This window comes from Podarcis liolepis (genome assembly GCF_965112155.1).
Source record: "Podarcis liolepis genome assembly, chromosome: 9".
In the NCBI taxonomy this organism is placed as follows: Eukaryota; Metazoa; Chordata; class Lepidosauria; order Squamata; family Lacertidae; genus Podarcis; species Podarcis liolepis.
Window position 1 is genome coordinate 51,424,906 of NC_139564.1, and position 21,966 is coordinate 51,446,871.

At 41.8% G+C, this 21,966-nt stretch overlaps 1 protein-coding gene across 48 annotated transcripts in view; it reads right to left on the reverse strand.

Annotated features, from left to right (window-relative positions):
- The window catches only part of SORBS2 (sorbin and SH3 domain containing 2), a 184,527-nt gene that overhangs the window by 126,653 nt on the left and 35,908 nt on the right, over positions 1-21,966 (reverse strand). The gene's annotated exons all lie outside the window — the stretch shown is intronic.

Sequence of the window (21,966 nt, forward strand, 5' to 3'; positions counted from 1 at the left end):
AAAGGGCAAAAGCAGCCAGCTGGCAAGACAAGCTGTAATAAAACTGCTGAGGTTTATGTGCACATTCATTTCCCTATTTAATTACACACACACTACTCTTCTCATCACCACAGCAAGTTCTACACTGTGGTTGCATTTCATATGGAGAGAATACCCAGAAACAGGCATCCATTCTGTCTGCTGTACCTGCTGATCCTTACAGCAACTTGGGGAAGCAAATTCTGAGGGAAGAAATGTACAGTGGTACCTCGGGTTAAGAACTTAATTCGTTCTGGAGGTCCGTTCTTAACCTGAAACTGTTCTTAACCTAAGGTACCACTTTAGCTAATGGGGGCCTCCCGCTGCCGCCACTGTGCAATTTCTGTTCTCATCCTGAAGCAAAGTTCTTAACCCGAGGTACTATTTCTGGGTTAGCGGAGTCTGTAACCTGAAGTGTCTGTAACCCGAGGTACCACGGTAACTGTAAATGGGGGGTGATTTTAATCTGTTTCAGTATTTCAACTTTTGTATGTTTTGTTTTGTTATGAGATTTTTATTAAAGTTCTTCCCAACAGAGTAAGATGACAACTGTGAAAAAATACAGAGTACAGAGACCTCTTCTAAAAGCAATTCTCAGACCCCAGTACCCACAGAAGGTAGCAGCAGCCCATCCCAGCTCTCAGCTGGGATCCTTCCTTCCTTTCGACTCTCACTCTGGGGAGACTGACCTTACCCTGTCTCTCACCCAGGGCATACACAATCCCTGGATCTTAATGCAGGCCCCAGACATAGGATTCCAAAAGAAGAAGAAGTAGTGACAAAAGAAACAAGGACAAAGGAGAGAGAGAGAAAGAATTATAAATTCAATCATGGACCTCAAAATTGGAACGCGTACTGAAAGCGACCATCAGCCATTATTGTTGTCTATTAACTTAAAGGACGAAACCAAAATAACCAAGTACAATATCATAGAACCTTCTCAATACAAACAAATGACCCAATTAAAATGGTCCCAGGAAATGAGTGCAGCAGTGGGGCAAAAACTTACAGCCAACCTGAGAAAACAAGTATTATCCAACTTAAAGACCACTAATTCCTACAGTGATATTCCGAAAATTTATAATGAAATCTTCCAAATGTTCGTAGAGCTTAGTACTCCACCTAAAGTTTGGGTACTTAAACATAGCGCTAGCCCTTGGTTCGATGATGAATGTTTCCAGCTAAAAAGAAAGCTGCGCCAAACATTTAAAAATAATCGCGCTAAACTAGAGCCCTCTTATCTTGATGAAAAAAGACAATACCATTACATTCTGGCCGAAAAGAAACAGAAATATGCAACCCAAAAATGGCTACAATTATTCGACTCAATTCAGAGTAAAAACAACAAAGCGTTCTGGAACCTAGTGTACGGAGGATTGAAAGCCGAAAACCAACTAACTCTACCACCAATTGCAGAATCCAAATGGTCCCAATACTTCACATCTGTATTTAACAATCTACACAGTGAACTCAAAGGAAATGAGACCACTAAAAATAAAATCAATAAACTCCAGGAGTGGCCAAGGGTAGAAGAAGAGGAAATTAGAGAGATAGTTAAAAATTTCAAATCGGGGAAATCTCCAGGGCCAGACGGTCTACCAATAGAATTATTCAAGACCTATATAGATTGGTGGGCAGAACCCTTAGCTCAATTGTTTACTCTCATAGATAAATATGGGATCATACCTGAGATATGGTTAAGATCAATAATTATCCCAATCTTTAAAAATGGCGACCCAAAAGAACCAAGGAATTACAGACCGATAAGCCTATTATCAGTGATAGGGAAAATCTACGCTAAGCACCTTTTATCTAAACTCCTTACCTGGATGAAAAATCTAAATTTACCAGGGAAAGAACAAATAGGTTTCTCCAAAGGTTGCTCTACATTAGACCACTGCCTTATACTTATGCATTTGGTTGAAAAATATAGATCTCAAAGGCAATCTAAGATATATGCTGCTTTTGTAGACTTTCGTGGTGCATTCGACTCAATTGACCGCCCAAAGCTGTGGAGGAAACTCGCAGAATTAAAAATTGATCAGCGCTTATTGATTCTAATACAAAATCTATACTCTTCCAATACCTGTCAAGTCAAACTTAACACCAAAGGTCACCTTTCATCAGACATCCCAAACTCGAAAGGGGTAAAACAAGGGTGTATTCTCGCTCCCTTTCTATTTAATTTATTTTTATCAGACTTGCCAGATCACCTCCAAAAAATAGAATCACATGCCCCTAAACTTAATCAGAAACCAGTTCCTCTCTTATTATACGCAGACGATGCTGTCCTACTATCATTAACGAGCTTGGGTCTGAAACGTCTTATATCTTCTCTGATCCTTTACTGCGAATGTAACAAACTCTCTATAAATTATGAGAAGACAAAAATTTTGGTCTTCTCGAATGGTTGGAAATTAGAGAAATGGAAAATAAGAGGGCAAGAAATCCAACAAGTGAAAATCTATAGGTATCTGGGAATCTTATTCCAGAGCAATTTAGGGTGGGCAAATCATCGCACAAATGCCATAAAACAGGCAAAGTGTACCTCATCAGCAGTTGCCCGTTTTTATTATCAGAAAGGTAATCAATTTATTCCTGCGGCCAATCAGATATTTCAAACAAAAGTGCAATCCCAGATATTCTATGGAATCCCGCTATGGGTCCAAGCATATAACAGTGATTTAAAAAAGATTCACTCCAGCTTTCTGAGACGTATTCTTGGACTCCCAGCTGTGATCAAATATGAAACAATGTGTGCAGAAATAGGCATACACACAATGGAATATTGGGCATGGTCCACCTCAATAAAGTACTGGTTACGCTGCCATTTTCGCTGCCCTCCATCAAGTCTGCTCGCTGATTTGCTCAAAGACTCCTATAAATCAAGATGGTATCAGTACCTCGAAAAAAAGATTGAATCTTTAGGCATCGAGCTGGAGCCCCTGTACAATTCTAATGAGCAATACATTTTCCATAATATCCTAACTAGACTAAAGGATGTCGAGAGACAAAATATTATGGCAGCTGTAAACAAAATTTGCTCCCCCATATTCTATGATTTAAATATCTTAGATAGCAGAGCCAATTACGTCACTAAATTAATAATCCCAGCCCAACGTAGGGCTTTTATGCTGGCCCGTTTGAATGTTTTTCCCTCAGCATTTGTCAGGGGAAGATATCAAAACATTCCTAGAAACAAGAGATTCTGCAGATGTTCTATGAATGTCCCGGACACTGTAGAGCATATTCTCTTTCATTGCCCATTGTACAGTATCCTACGTCAACGCGTGCTGTCCCCTCTTTTGGGTGGTCTGGAACCCCAGCAAGGTGAATGTGTGGGATTCTGCCTATCCGACGTCGACCAAAGGGTAACGGCGGGGGTAGCCGAGTTTTTGGTAGCAGTCCTCCAAGGAGCAGGTTAACAAGGAAAACCACTGATTTTATATGTATATATATATATATGTATGTAGCCAACTGCTGCCTTTTATATATATTTCAAGGCTTTTATATGTTATTTCCTCTTTTATGGTTTTATTTGCACAATGCCTAATAAAGGTTTGATAAGTAAGTAAGAGAGAGAGAGAAGCAACAGAAAATGAAAGACAAAAGGAAAAGAAACATTAGAAAAAAAGAAAAAGGACTTCCAATTTTCCATCTGCTGGCAACATTTTAAAAAGTGTGGGGGGGGAGGTAGGAGAGTTTATTTAAGATATTCAGTCCATGATAACATCCATCTTTCCCACTTTCTGGTGAAGAGTTTTTCTTTTAGGTCAAAGTTTCTCAGAATCATTCATTTCTTTCCCTCCACGAAAAGTATGTTTTTAAAGCTTAATTGTGAATTTCCCCTTGGTTTTCTTGTTTCATCTTTTTATAAACTACTCTGAGTTGTGTTTTTTTTACAACGGAGCATTTATTTAAATAAAAAATTATTTAAAAAATAAATAAGTAAATAAATAAATTCCTTCCTGTCACATTTAAGAATAAATTTCATGACATTCCATACACCTACATTAATAATGGTATCAGGTCAGCAGACATACAACTTCACAAGATACTAGAAGTGTGTGTGTGTGTGTGTGTACGTACGCATGCTGAGCCCTATAAAGTAATTCTGAGCTTAACATTTATTATGGGGTAGTTTTTGTTTGGTGCGTTGCAGGTTTTCCTTGATTCTCCAATACACCAAACTCTTAAATCACATCAGCACAAAAAGGGTTTTTCAACCTGTGCTGCGGGCCCTTCAGCATGCTCTTTGTAGACATGGGGAACCCTTTTTCAAGCCCAGGGTTGCACTCAGCCCAAGGGAAAATTGCTGGGCAGAATAGGGGAACCTCTCATCAGATTGATAGAGAGACCTACACACCTGAATGGGATTGCCACCTTTTTGCAAGCGCAAAAAGATAGCAACTTGCTCAAGGTTGTTTGGAGTTCATAATGAGCTGGGGTTTGATCCCTGTTTGATAGGCTTAAGCATTTTTCCTGCAGGATTAAAAAGGCTACCAGTTATGATAAATACACACTCTGACTTCCTAAAATATTAGAACTAATTTGGCAAAGAATTTGGACACTTAGTTAATGGGTTAGAAATGTATATCGCCAATTGACTCTAAGTGGAACCTGCAAGCCTATATTTATCCAATTGTTTTTAATTCATATGAGTCACACTCTCTGCTAGTAGCAGCACTGGAGGCAACACACAGCATCCAGTTAATAGATACATTTATTATTTCAACAGAGTAGAATTACAATAGGTTTTTAGTTTCCATTGCCCCAGACCAACATATAGATGACAATAGGCTCCTCTGTGTGCAGTTGATGCAGATGTGTATCCAGATGTTTCATCTGTACCATATCTTCATCCAAACCCCATGAAGCTGGTGAGATGGCTATTGATACAAATGGTAATGCACTTTCCCAATGAGGACCATTCATTTTTACATGCGCACAACTAAAGCAAATAAAGCTGTTGTGGTTACCCTCTCCACATGCCATACAGAACCTATGTGAAGCATTTCAAAAAGAAGTTTAGGAAATTCAGCCTTTCATGTTGCACAAACACACTTCTTATTTCAGAACCATATGAGGACATCTCACTCATGGCAAACTCCTACTACATTATTAGTAGATTAAAGACAAATATCTCAATGCCTAGTTTGACTACATTAGTGGTGACATTGAAAGCTACAGTATATGTTACCACTGATAAAACACAAGTGATATTCTGCCACACTACAGAAGTGCATTTCAGATGCAACTTGACTTTTTCTTCTTTCTTGACCACAAAATATGATACAGAGTTACAGTTCATCTGACAAGGCTTGACTCCACACAATTTCACTAACTGTTCCACAAAGTGTAAAGGACACTTCAATCCCAGCAATTTGCAACTGGGCACATTTGTAGGTATTTTTACTTCTTTATGTTTTGCCAGACTGTTACTGTTTTATTTTTCCTAAAGCCTCCCTAAGATGCCCATTCCAGATATTTTTCCCATGCCTAACGTTATTCTGGTGTTCTCCCCCGCCCCATCCTAAACTAAAACAAATTATTCGGCTTACCAAAATGTCAGTCACCCAACACGAACTGAACATATCTTTATATAGTAAAAGCATCCAAAGCAATTGCTCAAGATGGTGTTATAAGAAAGGGACCAGCTTATAGTGGTAGACTTATTTACAGCACAATCCTATGCACGTTTACTCACAAGGAAGTCCCACCGTATTCAGTGTCTTTTTTTATTAATTGTAGGCTGCTTTTTGTCCTTTTGTTTTTGACATAGATGTAGTTCTGTCAGGGTTCACCTGGGAGGAAAGGAGCTGTTTCATTCATTCTAAGGCAGGCTCCAATCAAGCTACCTCTACTAGGGTCTGTGAGAAGAAGCAAGAAGCTTCCTGTTATTAAGAGACAGTAACAATTCTGAAGCTTGACTTGGCCATAAATCCAGAACATTATTTCCCAGAACAATCCTGAAGGAGCACACACCCTTGGACTGTGGCAGTGCATTCTGCTGTATACTTGGACCTTTGTGATATGACCATCAGGGCACAAAACAAAGTCCTGCACACTGTCAGATGCAGAGAGCTTCCAGTGTTGCTGGAGGAGACACAGCCTCTCCATCCTGGGCAGTTCTTGCAGCCAATCAATCTTCCACCTCGCTTCCTCTTAGAAGAAATGGGCTGGAATCAATGTTAGCCTGCCATGGTAATTGGAAGAGGGAAATGTCTGTCAATTCTTGACAAATAGCAGCACGTAGTGTTTCATATATTAGTGGGGCTGAAAGGCTTCCATTATGATGCACAATCATTCTTCTACTTGGGGCCGTGTAGTATTGAGGTTAGAGTGTGGGACAAGGGTTAAAATCAACACTCAGCCATGAAGCTCACTACCTTCTCAGGGTTGCTGCAAGGATAAAATAAGGATAGGGAGAGCCACACATGCCATCTTGAGGCGGGATATATATGTAAAAAAAGTGTATGGGGGGGGGAGGGGAATCTAATCTTCTTCCCTCACTGCATGGTACATAAAGAGATCAAACTTATGGTAATAAGAAACTTCCTGCATATGTAGATGAAGTGACTTGCTAGACCTCCTGAGAAAGAGCTGACATGTGCAGAACATAATTCGCTTCACAAACAAAATGTTAAACGTTTCCAAGCAGCTACCAAAACCCCCACAAAAAACACCCACTGCTCTTAGCATCAGCGATATCAGTGATAATAAACTTTTTCAGATTTCTAGTAATTATGCACATCAAGCAATTTTAAAGCCCCATCTGTGAGCACATAATGTGCAAATATTTTCTGCATGTTGGATGTAATCAAAAGTAGTTTTTTGTTTTCTTAGTAGAATCCATTTTCTAACATAAGACTGATGAGCATGAAGGCCATGATGATGTGGGGGGTGGGGGGCAGAGGGAAGGGGGGGGGAGCACAAGTTAGCCCTTGCAAAAAACCCATCAAATAGATGAAATGGAAAACAAAACTTTTAATTTAGGGACAAAACTGAAGAGGAGCTGGAGATCCAGGATCAATCTCCCAGCGTTTTCATTCTTACCTAAAAAGCTGGTGTAAGAGGTAGGGGTGAGGGCATGAGCGTCCCAGATGGGCAGGGTATAAATCATCATCATCATCATCATCATCATCACCACATTGGAAATCTATTTTCTAGATTTCAAGTATAACACCACATTCAATATAACAGCCCATAAGGTTCCTTATGTGCTGGCAGGATATCAGGTTGAGTTATTTCACTGTGTGGAATTTATTACAATTGAGAAATGTAACTGATATGTTGTTTGCAGCCAGTAGAGGCTGAGCATTGTACAAAAATCTTGGTCCACCCCCCCCCCAAACTAACTACAATTCTTGTGATATAATCTTTTAACAAAAGGGTAACATAAAGTACCGATTGATTCTAACATGCTGTTTTTATAGCTAGGCAAGTGTTAATATTTATTAGATCCATCACCTTTAGTTGCCCAAAGAGGAACATTACTCTTGTTAGATACGGGTATGAGGGAGAAAGAAGCCTGCAGAATACATATTAAGGAATACATGGCTGAGAATTTTCTACAGCTGTTAGTGGGCAGGCACTATAAAGTAACACTATGATGCCGATGATGCTTTGGAAAGCTGCATACGATTATATATTCATACACTTGGAAAACTTTGTGCATTCAAATCCTGGATCTGCCTGTCATGCCTCCAGATTCCTCAACAAACATAGCATTAAATGCATATAAACAATCATATCCATGCCCAATACATATATTTTATTCTCTCTCCCTCTCTATGGATCCCACTCTAACACACATAAAGACCTTTAAAATCTATCATTTCTTTATTTGCATGCTGCCTTTCCACACAAAAATATGCTCAAAAAGCAATTTACATGCGTAGGAATAATTTCATAGTAATAGCAGTAATAAAACAGCAGCGTATAGTTAGCAGTATACTAAAGGCAACATTTCCATATAAGTTTAGCAACTTTGTACCTCCTGGCAGCAACAAAAATAACAAGGGAGTTTGAACAGTTTCAACTTGGTCCTAGCTGCACTGCACTAAATCCTTCTGTATCCTTATATATATTGCAACACAGTGGTACCTCGGAAGTTGAATGGAATCCATTCTGGAAGTCTGCTTGACTTCCAAAGTGTTCGGAAACCAAGGCACGGCTTCTGACTGGCTGCAGGAAGCTCCTGCAGCCAATCAGAAGCCACATCGGACATTCAGATTCCAAAGAACATTCGCAAACTGGAACACTCACTTTCAGGTTTGCGGCATTCGGGAGCCAAAACGTTTAACTTGCAAGGCGTTCAGGATCCAAGGTACAACTGTAGAAGTATAGAAGCTTGGCTTTTCCCTTGATTTCACACTCTCATTCCCTTGCCACCCAGTCTGTCACCAAACCAGTTTTACAACTTTCCAGCCTCTCTGCCAGTCCCCTTGGCAAAAAATAAGAATAAGAATTCCTTCATCAACTCTCGCCTTGACTACTGCAATATTCTCTCTAGCCTTGGTCCACCCACTCTCTCTTACCGCCTTCCAAGCAGATCTTGCATGTCTGCCTTGGGTAACATTTTGGATCACTGAAACTTTCAGAAGATGAAAACAGCTCCTAGATTAGCTTTCAACAGCAAATAGATAGGGATCCCTTAAGAAATGTGATATTTGCAAATTCTGATTGGACTAGAACTAACAAACCCACTTTGCATCGGGCTGAGGAGGGGGGACTGTCAATTCGGCAAAGGTGTTTCTCTGCCGAGACCTGCTATCCCCTGTAACTGAGTGACACTAGAATAATTTTCTGTCGGTACAGAGCTCTGCCCTATTCTACCCACTGAACATGCGGGCAACTGAAAGTGTTTCTGGCCAGATATCTACAGAAGAAGAAGAGGAGTTTGGATTTGATATCCCACTTTATCACTACCCGAAGGAGTCTCAAAGCAGCTAACATTCTCCTTTCCCTCCCCCCCGCACAACAAACACTCTGTGAGGTGAGTGGGGCTGAGAGACTTCAAAGAAGTGTGACTAGCCCAAGGTCACCCAGCAGCTGCATGTGGAGGAGCGGAGACGCGAACCCGGTTCCCCAGATTACGAGTCCACTGCTCTTAACCACTACACCACACTGGCTCTCAGAGAACAATCAGTGGAAAGCTCCAAGATGAGGACTTTGGGGGTGGTGAGATGCTAGGTCATTGGATCCTGGTCCAGGCTCACTGCTACCATGTGACGGCATCAGCCCAGATTTGGGCTTGATTGCTGCACCAGTTCCAGGCTGCTACAACAGTTTGCTTGCATCCCATCGTCCACCCTGATCTGTGTGGACTGCAGGGCTGCAGATGCAGCAGTGGGCCCACTGCTCCATTAGTCCCTCTGGACAGTGGCCATGGTTAGGATTTGGTATTTACTGGCTTTCATACTTCCCAATTTACTTTCACAATTCGTGGTTCCAAAAAAGTATAAATAATTTTCTTTAGAATGTGCCTTTTAGGAGAGAATGCACTTTGAAATGCATAGCTGGAGGCAAAATGCTTTAGAATGATGAATTTAAGTATCTATTTAAATGTGATTTGGGGGAAGCATTTGCATTTATAGATCCAATCATTGAATATTATTATGGGTAACCATTTCTTTTGCCAAAAATAAATTTAGTATGAATATAAATGACAACAACATGAAACCAAGTATGCTTTCAAGGATCAATTAATAACATTCTTTTGCAAAGTAGTGCAGAAGCAGAGCGGAATGGGCTTAAGGATGAACACATGTAGAAATGATGTGAACAGAGTGATTCATCCATCTCTGGAAATAAGATAGAAACTGGTTGGTGGAGGCTACGCCTGTTCTCCAGTGACACAAATCACTGAGATTCAAGCATGCGCCTATCCATATTTTCCTATTCTGAATTCTGTTTCTGAACATCATCAGTTTGTTTTATAAGGATTGGCTGCTCTCTTTACACACACACCCATCAAAGAGGCACTAGCGAACACTGGCTTTGCTTGCATTAGCATTAATTAACTGCAATGCTAGCTATTAGCTTAATACAAGATAGGCATCTGCTTTATGTTCTTCATACTGCCCCCTTCATCTTGTTCCACCTCATCACATCGATGATAAGTGATTTATGTTACTCCTCATTGCCTCTTTAATGACAATTAGCGGTGCAATGTTGAGCAGCATTGAGCAAAAGACCCAGTCCATTAACGTTCTCTCAATCCACATCCAACAGTATGTGTTCAATTCTCATACTATTTCCCCCTTTGCCAGTGTTCAGGCATGAGTGTTGTTACAGTGGTACCTCGGGTTACATATGCTTCTAGTTACATACGCTTCAGGTTACAGACTCCACTAACCCAGAAATAGTGCTTCAGGTTAAGGACTTTGCTTCAGGATGAGAATAAATCGTGCTCCAGCGGCTTGGCAGCAGCAGGAAACCCCATTAGCTAAAGTGGTGCTTCAGGTTAAGAACAGTTTCAGGTTAAGTACGAACCTCCGGAACGAATTAAGTACTTAACCTGAGGTACCACTGTACTTATGTAGTCAAAATGGCCTCACTCATGCACAAACCTTATCCTCAGTTTGCCACACAAGTCTTCAGAAATGTTCATCAGCATCTAAGCACGCATTTCTCCTAACACTCCCCCCCCCAGCTCCCTCCAATATACTCATTTTTGCAAGCAATTCCACCTAATACAGGAGTGGGGAACCTCCCCCCCCCCCGATGTTGCTAAACTACAACTCCCATTTGCCGTGACTATCGGCCACACAGGCTGGGTTGTAGTGTCAGCAACATCTGAAGAGCTGAAAGTCCCCAACCCCTGCCTTAATATAAATCATTTTTGTGTATTACTTTCACCAATATGTACATTTTCACACACACTTCCCCTAACACACACATCTTTTGGCTGGAAAACTGCTTCACAAAGTTCAGAGAAGTGTGGATTTTAAAGGACAGCTGTGTTTTGGTTTGCACATTGTTTTGGGAAGTGTAAAGTGAGCTATCCTTGCCTTAAAATACCAAGCAAACCAAATTCTGCGTTCATCACCAATGCACAAGAGGGAGATATATTTGTGACCAGGTTAAGAAGAAGAAAACACTAAGGGAGGAGAAGAGAAGAGGAGAAGAGAACCCTCAAAACTTTGCAAGGAGGACAGAGCATACTTGGTGGCCCCATGCTTGATTCTTCTAGTTTGGGTAGGGGGAGAGACCAGGCTAGACGGATTAGACAAGTACTGTGAAGAATCATAGAACTGCAGAATTGGAAGGGACCACAAGGGCCATTTAGTCAAGCCCTCTGCAATGCAGGAATCTTTTTGCCCAACATGGGGCTGAAAGCCATGACCCTGAGATTAAGAGTCTCATGTTCTACTGGCTGAGCTTTACAGCCGACTGATTGGAACAGAAGCACTCAGCGCTACAGCACACATTATGGGCAGGGGCAGAGGAAGGGGGGCGGTGGGGGCCTGGCTGCCCCGGGTGTCACCTCTGAGGGGGGGGTGAAAAAATGGCAGGTGGCACCCACTGTGGGGCCTGCAGCACACCCGAGCCACGCATCTCTCTTGGGAGTGACGAGGTGGCTTGGGGGCCCGCAGGCTCCGTGCTGCCCAAATGGTCCGCCCGCTGCCTCCCCCTCAGCTGTAGGGAGGCTGAGAGGGAGGAGGCAAGCAGACTTCTCGGAAGTCCCATGGAGTGTCCTGCCCCGGCTGGCCCCGCCCCTGCGGGTGGCTGGCCCCGCCCCTGGGCGCAGGGCATGCACGTCGCCCCAGGCGCCTGATCACCTCGCTCTGTCGCTGGTTATAGGGTCCTCTTGTTCTGTTTCTGTGGCTCAGTTTCTGCCATGTACTTATTTAAAGCGCCTTTACCCCGCTCATCATCCAAAACAGCTCTGAGAGTGCTCACGGTTCTCCAAGCTGTATGAATTACCTCCAGACTTCTCCCCCTCCCACCCGTTTTAGTTTAAAGGATAGTTAGAGAAAATCGCTGACCTACTTCCACCCCATATAATTTACATTCAAGCATCTCAAGTGGATGCCGCTGGCTCGGCTGCTAAATTTTATCATCATTAGGTTGCAAAGATAATTTCTTTTGTGGTTTAGGGATTTGATCATGTCATGGAGTCGACTCCCTTTGAGCCCAATTTTAGATGCAATTTGGGGAAGATGTAGATCCCCGATTCTCAAACTTTGCGCGCTTCTCTCTCTCTCTTTACCCCTTTCACCCTGAGAGGTTTGCTTGCTCAGAGACATTGATCTTAGAAACCCAGTAGCTGAGAGGCTTACAGAGGCAGCCTGGGACAATATTCTTTATTATATCTGGAAGTGTCAAATAGATTTTGTTTCCTTTTTTAATTTTTTGTCCCTTTTAGTATTCTGCCTTGTCTGGACTGCTGATTATATATTTAACATTCAGTTCCAGCTGCCAGCTGCTTATATTGAATATACATAAGCGAGTCAGAACACCACACAACAAAGCCTAGAAGAATCAATATCAGAATCTAAGAACTGGTTCATACTTCCAAACAAGAAGTAAAAGAAGAAACTTGATCAATTTAATATTCTTCTCCCTCCCCTACTACTTGTGACAAGTTGAACTCATGGCATCCCCCTGTAGAGAAGATCAGTGGCTTCTAGTAGTCCTGAAGGAAACCCATGAATTCTACTTCTTGTGAGACACCAAAAGCCATTCCTCCTTTCACAGTTTCTTTGAAGGTATGAACAGTTCAGCTGAGTTCAGGAAAAACTAGAACACTGATTGCTAAACTTTGCAGTACTGCAGAACACCGTGTTTCTTTGCTTGTTCTCTTTTAATCACCATATTCTCAGATTATGTGGCTGACAATGAATCAGAATCACAGAATCGTAGAGGTGGAAGGGACTCTGAGGATCATCTAGTTCAACCTCCTGCAATACAGGGATATGCAGCTATCTCATGATAGTGTCTCAATAAATATCCAATTGTTGGATATGAGTAGCAAAGTCTCCTTGTGCCTTGCAATGCTTTACTTTTTCCAGCTGCTCTTGTGTTCAGTAGAACTTAATCTGAGTGAATTGATGTTGAAGTCTTTCACAGTTCTCCCAGTGCTGATGCAGACATATCAATGGAACTCTCTTAACTAGGGATGGCCAACATGATGATGCCCTCCAGATTTTTGGACTAGAAATCTCATCACACCTAACTATTTAACATGGTGGCTAGGGCTGCTGAAAAATCTAGTCCAAAATACCTGGAGGACCCTCACTAACAATCCCTGGCTTAGATATTTAGCTTTGGCTGGCATAACTGCTGAGACAACACTTAAACATGGGTTATGTTGATGAGAGAAGGAACACAAAATTCCATCCTCTTTCTCTCAACACCCCAGCCCCTATGTGGCAGACATATAATAAGAAATCACAGTGGTCTGCCAAGACATACAGACCAGACTAATAATCAATTATAGGTAAAAAGGTAAAGGTAAAGGACCCCTGGACTGTTAAGTCCAATCAAAGGTGACTATGGGGTGCGGCACTCATCTCGCTTTGAGGCCGAGGGAGCCAGCATTTGTCTGCAGCAGCTTTCTGGGTCATGTGGCCAGCATGACTAAACCACTTCGAGCATAACGGGACACCGTGAGGGAAGCCAGAGAGCATGGAAATGCCATTTACCTTTCCGTCACAGTGGTACCTATTTATCTACTTGCACTGGCGTGCTTTTGAACTGCTAGGTTGGTAGAAGCTGGGACAGAGCAATGGGAAGCTCACTCCACCACGGTGACTCGAACCGCTAACCTTCTGATTGTCAAGCCCAAGAGGCTCATTGGTTTAGACCACAGCGCCACCCGCGTCCCATCAATCAATTATGACCTTATAACAATGCAGTGTTTGAAGGATATGTAGAAACTATTACTGTTTGAGTCTCACTCAAATGAATTACAGTGGTGCCCCGCAAGACGAATGCCTCGCAAGACGGAAAACCCACTAGACGAAAGGGTTTTCTGTTTTTGAGCTGCTTCGCAAGACGAATTTCCCTATGGGCTTGCTTCGCAAGACGAAAACGTCTTGCGAGTGTTCTGGGTTTTTTTCGCTCCCCTCCCCTTTTCTAAGCCGCTAAGCCGCTAATAGCCTTTTAGACGCTAAGCTGCTAAGCCTTTAATAGCCGCTAATCTGCTAAACCGCTAATAGCGCTAATCCGCTAAGCCGCTAATAGGGTTGCTTCGCAAGACGAAAAAACCACTAGACGAAGAGACTTGCGGAACGGATTATTTTCGTCTTGCGAGACACCACTGTATTTGTAGTTTTGGTACATCATTAACTGCATCAACTCTTTAAACAAAATAAACTGCTTTTTTTGTAGTTCACTTTACAAATGGGAAGAGGGGCAGTGAAGGTACTGCAGTTTAACAACAACAACAAAAAGCTATGCATTGTCCCAAAGAGGCATTAATTTCAAGTACATTTTTTGGACCCAAGACCATGCTTTCACAAAACTAATCTGAAGTTCCAGTGATTTTTGCAATTCCAGATGAGCCCAAATTAGTTTAGCACTTGGCTGTTTTGTATATCAGCCCAGCTCTTGTCCTGTGTCACATAAATTACATATAAGCAGGGAGATACTAATATTTGTGTGTGCGAGTAATTATTTTAAATTCTTTACCACTTATATGCAGCTTGATGAAAACGAACATTTTAAAGGGAAAATGTAAGTAGTAATTATTTAATTTTCCTGTTTTCTGACATTTGGGGTGGCTATATACTTATACTTACAAACGACAACAGAATTCACACTTTCCTCTGCATGTATTTATATTGTAAATGCATTTTGATGTAGATAGTCAAGAACGGTGGGAAAGTAATATATTGAGTATGAAAAAATTCTAGTTAGCTAAAAGACATTCCGCAAGGGGTGAAAAATCTCTGAAGAGGTTTATTCATCCATGCATACTTCAGTTGTTACTTCTACAGCACATTACCCCCAAACAATTTCTCAGCCTCCGTGAGTACACGAGGTTCAGCTACCAGAGCTTACTAAATATTTGATCCTAATTAGACCTAATGATCATGTTTGTTTCTCTCCATCTGTGATTTTGCAGAGGCAACCTTTGAGTTAATCCTGAGGACCTGATGTGGGGTGTAAGCATTGTTGAATGGGTCAGGAACAGTGACCAGACTGCAGTGAAATTCAACATGTAAGTAAGAAGAAAGTCTGACATGCTCACAATTACTTAAAAGAAGAAGAAGAGAGAACCTCAAAAATGAAGAGATTAGTTAAGCAGGAAAGTTATAAGGGCCAAGCTCCTTTAGGACATTTGGAAGTTTCTTAAAATCATTTTAAAAGAAGTTCAGATGAATCGTGTACCGCAGATCAGGAACACACCATGTTCAAGAAGATGCCAGAATGGTAAATGAGTGAAGTCAAGGAAGGAATGTTATTGCTGTTAATGTGTTTTGTAAGCCTCTTTGAGTGACTCATTTTTGGAGGGGAAAAGTGGGCTGTAATTTTTGTGTATAAGTGGTATAAAATAATAATAACAGCAAGAATTATTCCTTTAAAAAGTATATTGCTAAAAAAAACAACACCCCACTGGCTTCTGAGAAACATCTGGCTGGTTGCTATGGGGCTGAAAAAGATATCAGACTAGATGACTCTTGGTCTGCTCCAGCAAAGCTCATCTTATGTTCTGTGGGAAATCAATTAGTAAGAAGAAGTTAGTTACCAGCTACTCTTTTGATAATGCAAGTACCCACGTAATACTTGAATATTTTTGACCACATGACAAATAGAAGTTCTTTTGGGTGGCATGAGAATTTAATCAGAAATACAGCACAGGCAAAGAGGTTAAAATCCACTTCCACCAGCACTTCAATCCTGATGTAAGTATCACACACTGTAGCAGCAACACCAATGTGGAACATCCTATTAACAAATCCTGCATTACATCCATTTTGGCTCTTAGTCTCACATATCTGCACAGAAGGAAAAACAACTGTTTTGCAATGTGCCAGAAAGAAACATTTAGGAAAAGAGGAGGAGAAGTAACACTTGCATGATTTGAAAAGCAAGAGTTAGCTGTGGCCTTGTGAAGATTGATTAATTTCCATCAGAAACAAAAAGATTACTAGATAAGACAAGGAAACCCATCAGGCAAAGAGAGCACGAGCAATTTGCTTCTAGCTTGGCTTAGTCAGCACTATAAAATATTGATGAATACTGCTGCTTGAAACAGCATCTTGTAGTAAGGAAAGTGCTATTACTTTGAACTTTATCCACTGGTGACTTTAGTAATATAAAGTAGGAAAGATGGTTTTACAGAAGTAATGCACTTTTTTCTCAAGGAGAGTATATTTACTTAATATCAAAGGAACGTGAAGGCATGCCCTTTCAACATCCAATTTTTTCCCATGGTCTTTACTGCGCAACTTGAAATCTACCCCAGTCAAATTTAAAATTTACAGCATTCGATTTCAGGAATTTGTGGGCCTCCTACATTCTGTAACTGAAATAAACTTAGTATTGCTATATAAAATTATCACTATTGCATCTGATGACCTAAAACTCAGAGCTATAGTTCAGAAATGGAAAACACATGTCTTTGAACGGAAAAGGTCCCATGTTCCCTGAATCTCAAGGTAAAGGATGTTGGGAAACAGAGCTCAGAATCAGCAATACCTAATACCCTAAAGCAGGTCCCCTCAACCCGGTGCCCTTCAAATGTTTAAAACTAAAACTCCCATCGATGCCCACCAGCATTGGCAATGGTCAGGGATGATGGGATTTATAAACTGGATCTACACTGATCTGTAAAAACGCTGTAAAAATGTAATATAGCACTCAATGCAATTTTCCATTGCTGACAGATCGCTGCTCTACAGTGCCCTCTGGTGTCACATTTTTATAACACATCTTTAACATTATAACCAATCAGTGTAGATTCGTCCATAGTCCAAAAGATGTGGAGGGCACTAAACTGGGAAAGGTTGCTATGGAGAGCCTGACAGTTGAAGTAAACAGCTCTGAACTTGATGAACCAGTGATCAAACTTCATAAAGCCAGCTTCAAACTCACAAAATTAAAATCACATGCTTCTCAGAGAATAGTAGTCCTCTTGTAGTGTCTCAGTTAATTGTACAGATCAGCCTTCCTCAACTTGATGCCCTTCAACCTAGTGTACCAGCACAGTGCTGGGGGCCAGGGCTGATGGATTTGGTATCCAAAACATCTGGAGGGACCAGGTTGGGGAAGGCTAGTGTAGATGAACAGAGCACTGTTTTATTCCCCTATACTGTGTGCTTCAGATAGGCTGCACTCCAGGGCCAACCCAAGACATTTTGGCACCCGAGGCAAACCACAAAATGATGCACCCATGTCAGGGATGAGTGAAGATCTACTACAGGAACAAGGGGACAATAATGATCTACATCGGGAACAAGAGTGGGAGGAGAACAGCAGCTCCTTCTATTTGCCAAGAGGCTACTATAGAGGTGGCCTGGGTAGGGGTGGGGACTGCTGAGAATGCTCAGATCTGACTTCCAAGGAGTGCACCCTAGTTGTTGCTCCTCTGCAGCAGTGGCGGCAGCAGCAGCAGCAGCAGACAATGCATTCCCTGGAGGGTAGATCTGCTGCTCCTGTGGATCCTGCTACCTGAGGCAGTCACCTTGCCTGCCTCATGGGTGGGCCGGCCCCGCTGCACTCTCTTTCAGTATAAGATCTCCATATAATTATTTCATATTTTGATGTTGGATGTCTCTGCATTGTTCTTTCTGTTGTGGGCCTCCCAGTTTCAAGTTGTGCCTATTCTGACAAGCCAGTGTTGCTTCTGCATTCGCAGGTCCGTGATCACCAGCTGCCATGGACCAAGGGGGTGCCTATGGTTGAAGTTAAACAATATGGTTGTTCATGGCTACAGACAGAGATTTGCCAGGCCATAAATTGCACAACCTGCTATCATTTACAATGTTATGTCGATAGACAAGAAGTGGCTTAGCTGCCAACAGGCTTTTGGAACATCTGTTTGCCCTTAGGTGAATGAAATGCAATGACTGGATGCGCATGGGGTCACGTACCAATATAATACAAACCCAGCATAAGGCACTAAAAATACTGCTTGAATATTCTACTTTCACTCCCTCTTGTCAGTTTCAGTCACCAAGCTGTGAGGCTTATCACTGGGAAGACCTCTCTACAGCACAGCATGCGTTTTAGCTAATTGAGAAGAAACTGCCACACTTTGTCAGATCTGAAAGTACTGGGTTGTATAATTGTTAAGTACACATTCTTCTGCTTTAAGGCTAACAGAAACCTATGGCTGTCACAAGAAGAGGCTTACCGTACTTTCCTAACAGACTGAATGTTTATTAAATATCAGGAACAGAGCAGACTTTTTATATATACAACTGCATTAAGTCAATTCCTTAAAAGTTTACACTGCATTGATGCAGCAGGTACAACCGTTTCAGATCTTTAGGTATTTGACAGCAAATCATGCACAGGACTTACATAGTGCTTTTCAACATCCACACATACACATCTCAGTAATTCTTACAATACATCTGTGAGATAGATTAATAAGTTTACCCCAATACTGTCTCTGTATGTTTGTGTGTGTGTAGGGCAGCAATTCAGAATGAAAGTTCATGGATGAGCCATTAGGCAGGATTCAACTAAATTGTTGTGCAAGTGGAACAAGGGCCACTTGTGCAATGAGATTTCCCCCTCTCCTCTCCTTTTGCCCTCTAGGTCTTCTCTGGAGGGTTGGGGGAAAACCCAGGTTTGTGGGGCATGGGGGGACGGACGGGGAAAACTCCATTGTGCGAGTAGACCTCATTTCACCTGTGCATATCCCAATTAATGCTACATTTAATTATTTAAAAATAATAATTAATAGCAGCAGGAACTGAAGTTGGATCAGGGCTTGGTGAGAGCTTTAACTCTGAAGTCTACATCCTTACCTACCCACTAGACACCTACACCAGTCACACCCCCTGGCCGACATGCTGTCACAGTTGGTCTGAGGAGAGTCTATGTGCATGCAGATGTAAGCAGGGCTCACTCCATGAGGACAGAAACCCACGCTGATCAGCATTCATGGCCCTGTGTAAGGGGCATTGCCCTCATACACCCACACAGTCAGATTTCCCCTTGGCTAGTGGGGGGCATAGCCAATGTGCACACAGGTGTCTGTGGGGCGGGGCTTGGTTGCTTTTGCATGCGAGGTCCCTTCTTGCATTCACCCTGAATGACTGAAGGCAGCTACGATAAGGTGTGGAAAGCTGAAGATCCTTTAGATTACAAGTGGATTTCATATTTTGAATTTTGTGGCTCCCACTGTTAAGTGGTGCAAACAACTCAGCTAAGTCCTATCCGTATTTTAGAAAGAAACTAGCCAGTGCTGGCCAGACAGCAGCACTAACATTGCACTATGCAGGTGCTGCTAAAAGTAGTGCCAGTGTTGCCAAAAGCACACACAGTATTGAACAGGGTGATTTAGATGCAGTATGGATCATTTTCAACAAGCTTGGCCCATGCTGATGCACACATATCATAATGCAACGCCATCAATAATAGCCAAGATGGCACACTATGGCCTTGGCTCAGAGATTTACCAGCCTTCCCTAACATTCCATTGTTTCTTGTGAGACGTCTATGATATTGTGTGTGTGTGTGTGTGTGTGTGTGTGTGTGTGTTTATTAAGGGTTTGCTGTACAAATCTTTCACATCTGTATGAGAATTTAAAAAATTTAAAATATCCTGTAAAGCTATCTACAAACCACAGCACACTTTGGAGACAGATATTCTGACAAGATTAATAATAATAAAAAACCTGCTTAAGAACTACTGTTGGGTAAGACCTTGTATTTATAAGTGTGGAAACAGGATACTTTCAGAGAGTATCTAGGTGGTGTGTTTTGTTTTTTTAAAAATGAACCCAGTTCTGTCATTCTTAATGTCAGCTAAATCAATGGACTCTTTGTGGAATCAGGTGGTAGGCAGTATAAGGAGGTTCAAAGCACAGGGTTCTGTTTTAACAGGTGTGCTTTTACTTATTTTATGATCCCCAGAAAGCGGGGTTTTCCCAATTTTCTATTAACCTCAGAGGGTTAAAAATTATTTATGGGGTTATTCACTCTTTAAGGCAAAATGACAGCTGTTTCATGAATAAGGAAATATTTAAGGGAAAACAGGGCCATTCAGACAGCTGCATTAATGCACCAATAACCACAGTGATGTTTCATGGAGGATAACATGCCCAGTGTAGCCCAGTGGTCGACAATATTGACATAAGGCAATGTGTAGAACTCACATTTGTAGGTAATCTAAGGCCCTTTTTTATAATATTGAAGCAGTGCAGGAATCATATCTCCATAGCTCTTTCCCCCACCTTGTTTAACATTTGGAAGCTCAGAATCACATTGGGTTTGGATGTGTTCCAGTTGTGTAAGACTCTTGTGTAAGAGAGGGCAGTGACTGGATGGGAAGGACTGTGTGATTGGCTACACACACTAGTGGTTCTGGCTTCCAAACCAGTATGGAAATGGCATAGAAGGAAGTTTCTGGGAAGAGACTCTTACGGCATAAGATGTACGCTGTTGTGAGAGATCTCTAGCTCTGTTTAAAGGACAAGCAAATATCATTTTGACCATATTAAGCAACATGATTTGTTTGCCAGGCAGTTTTGTTCATTAAACAAATGAACACTCCTGTTTCCACAATTCAGCACTTAAAAAATGAAATTATATAAAATATTTCCAAATATATGTTATTATATTAATGCATTGTAATATAAACACTTTTGAATAATCTGCTTTGTGTTCACCATCATTTTGCAATAAGAATTGTATGCCCCAAAGTTAAAGTTAAGTCCATTGGCCAGTCTATGGGAAATTGAAATAGCTCTACCAGAACAAATGTATTTTTAATGTTCCGCTACTTTTTAGACAAATATGAACGATGATTTAATGATTTAATGAGAGGCTAACATTTGAAAACATACAAACCTTGGAGAGAGAACTAGCACTGTGCTTTCAGGGAGTGATTTTTAGAAGTGCTGGATATAACCTTCACACAGTGAAGCATGAACAAGCTTAGCACTTGCTGTGAAACAGCACAACAGCATCCACAGAGAACTACTGTATGTTAACCTTTAAAATGAGTTTTACAGTGCAATCCTTTACATGCCTACTCAATAGTAAACCCCAGTGAATGCAACGGGCTTACTCCCATAGTAAGGTAAAGGACCCCAGATAGTTATGTCTAGTCAAAGGCGACTATGGGGTGTGGCGCTCATCTCGCTTTTCAGACTGAGGGAGTCGGCGTTTGTCCACAGACAGCTTTCCGGGTCATGTGGCCAGCATTACTAAACTACTTCTGGTGCAACAGAACACCGAGATGGAAAACAGAGCGTAAGGAAACGCTGTTTACCTTCCCGCCACAGCAGTACCTATTTATCTACTTGCACTGGTATGCTTTCAAACTGCTAGGTTGGCAGGAGCTGGGACAGAGCAACGGGAGTTCACTCCATCATGGGGATTTGAACCGCCGACCTTCCGATTGGCAAGCCCAAGAGGCTCAGTGGTTTAGATCACAGCACCAGCCACATCTCTCTACTTTTTATTTTTTACCTTTACTCCCAGAGTAGTAGGTATAGGCCTGAAGCCTTCAGGTGTTCACATGAATGTTCAAAGGGTGGACAGGAGAATGCATGCAAAGCTGCTGCCCACATCAATGTGTGTACTGCTTCCCTCTCAGTTCCTGCCTGAATGCAAGTAGAACCATCCATGTGATCAGGGACCCTGGTAAAGAGTAAGATCCCTGATCATGTAAGGTGTTCTACCCACTATAAAGCTCTTTGCAGAGCTTCCCCACTCAATGTAGGGAAAGTCCAGGACTGAGGGTGTGGGACAAGAAGCAAGGGGATGTTGGGGGCAGGACCTATGCCCCATCCACAGATATAGCACTCATATGCT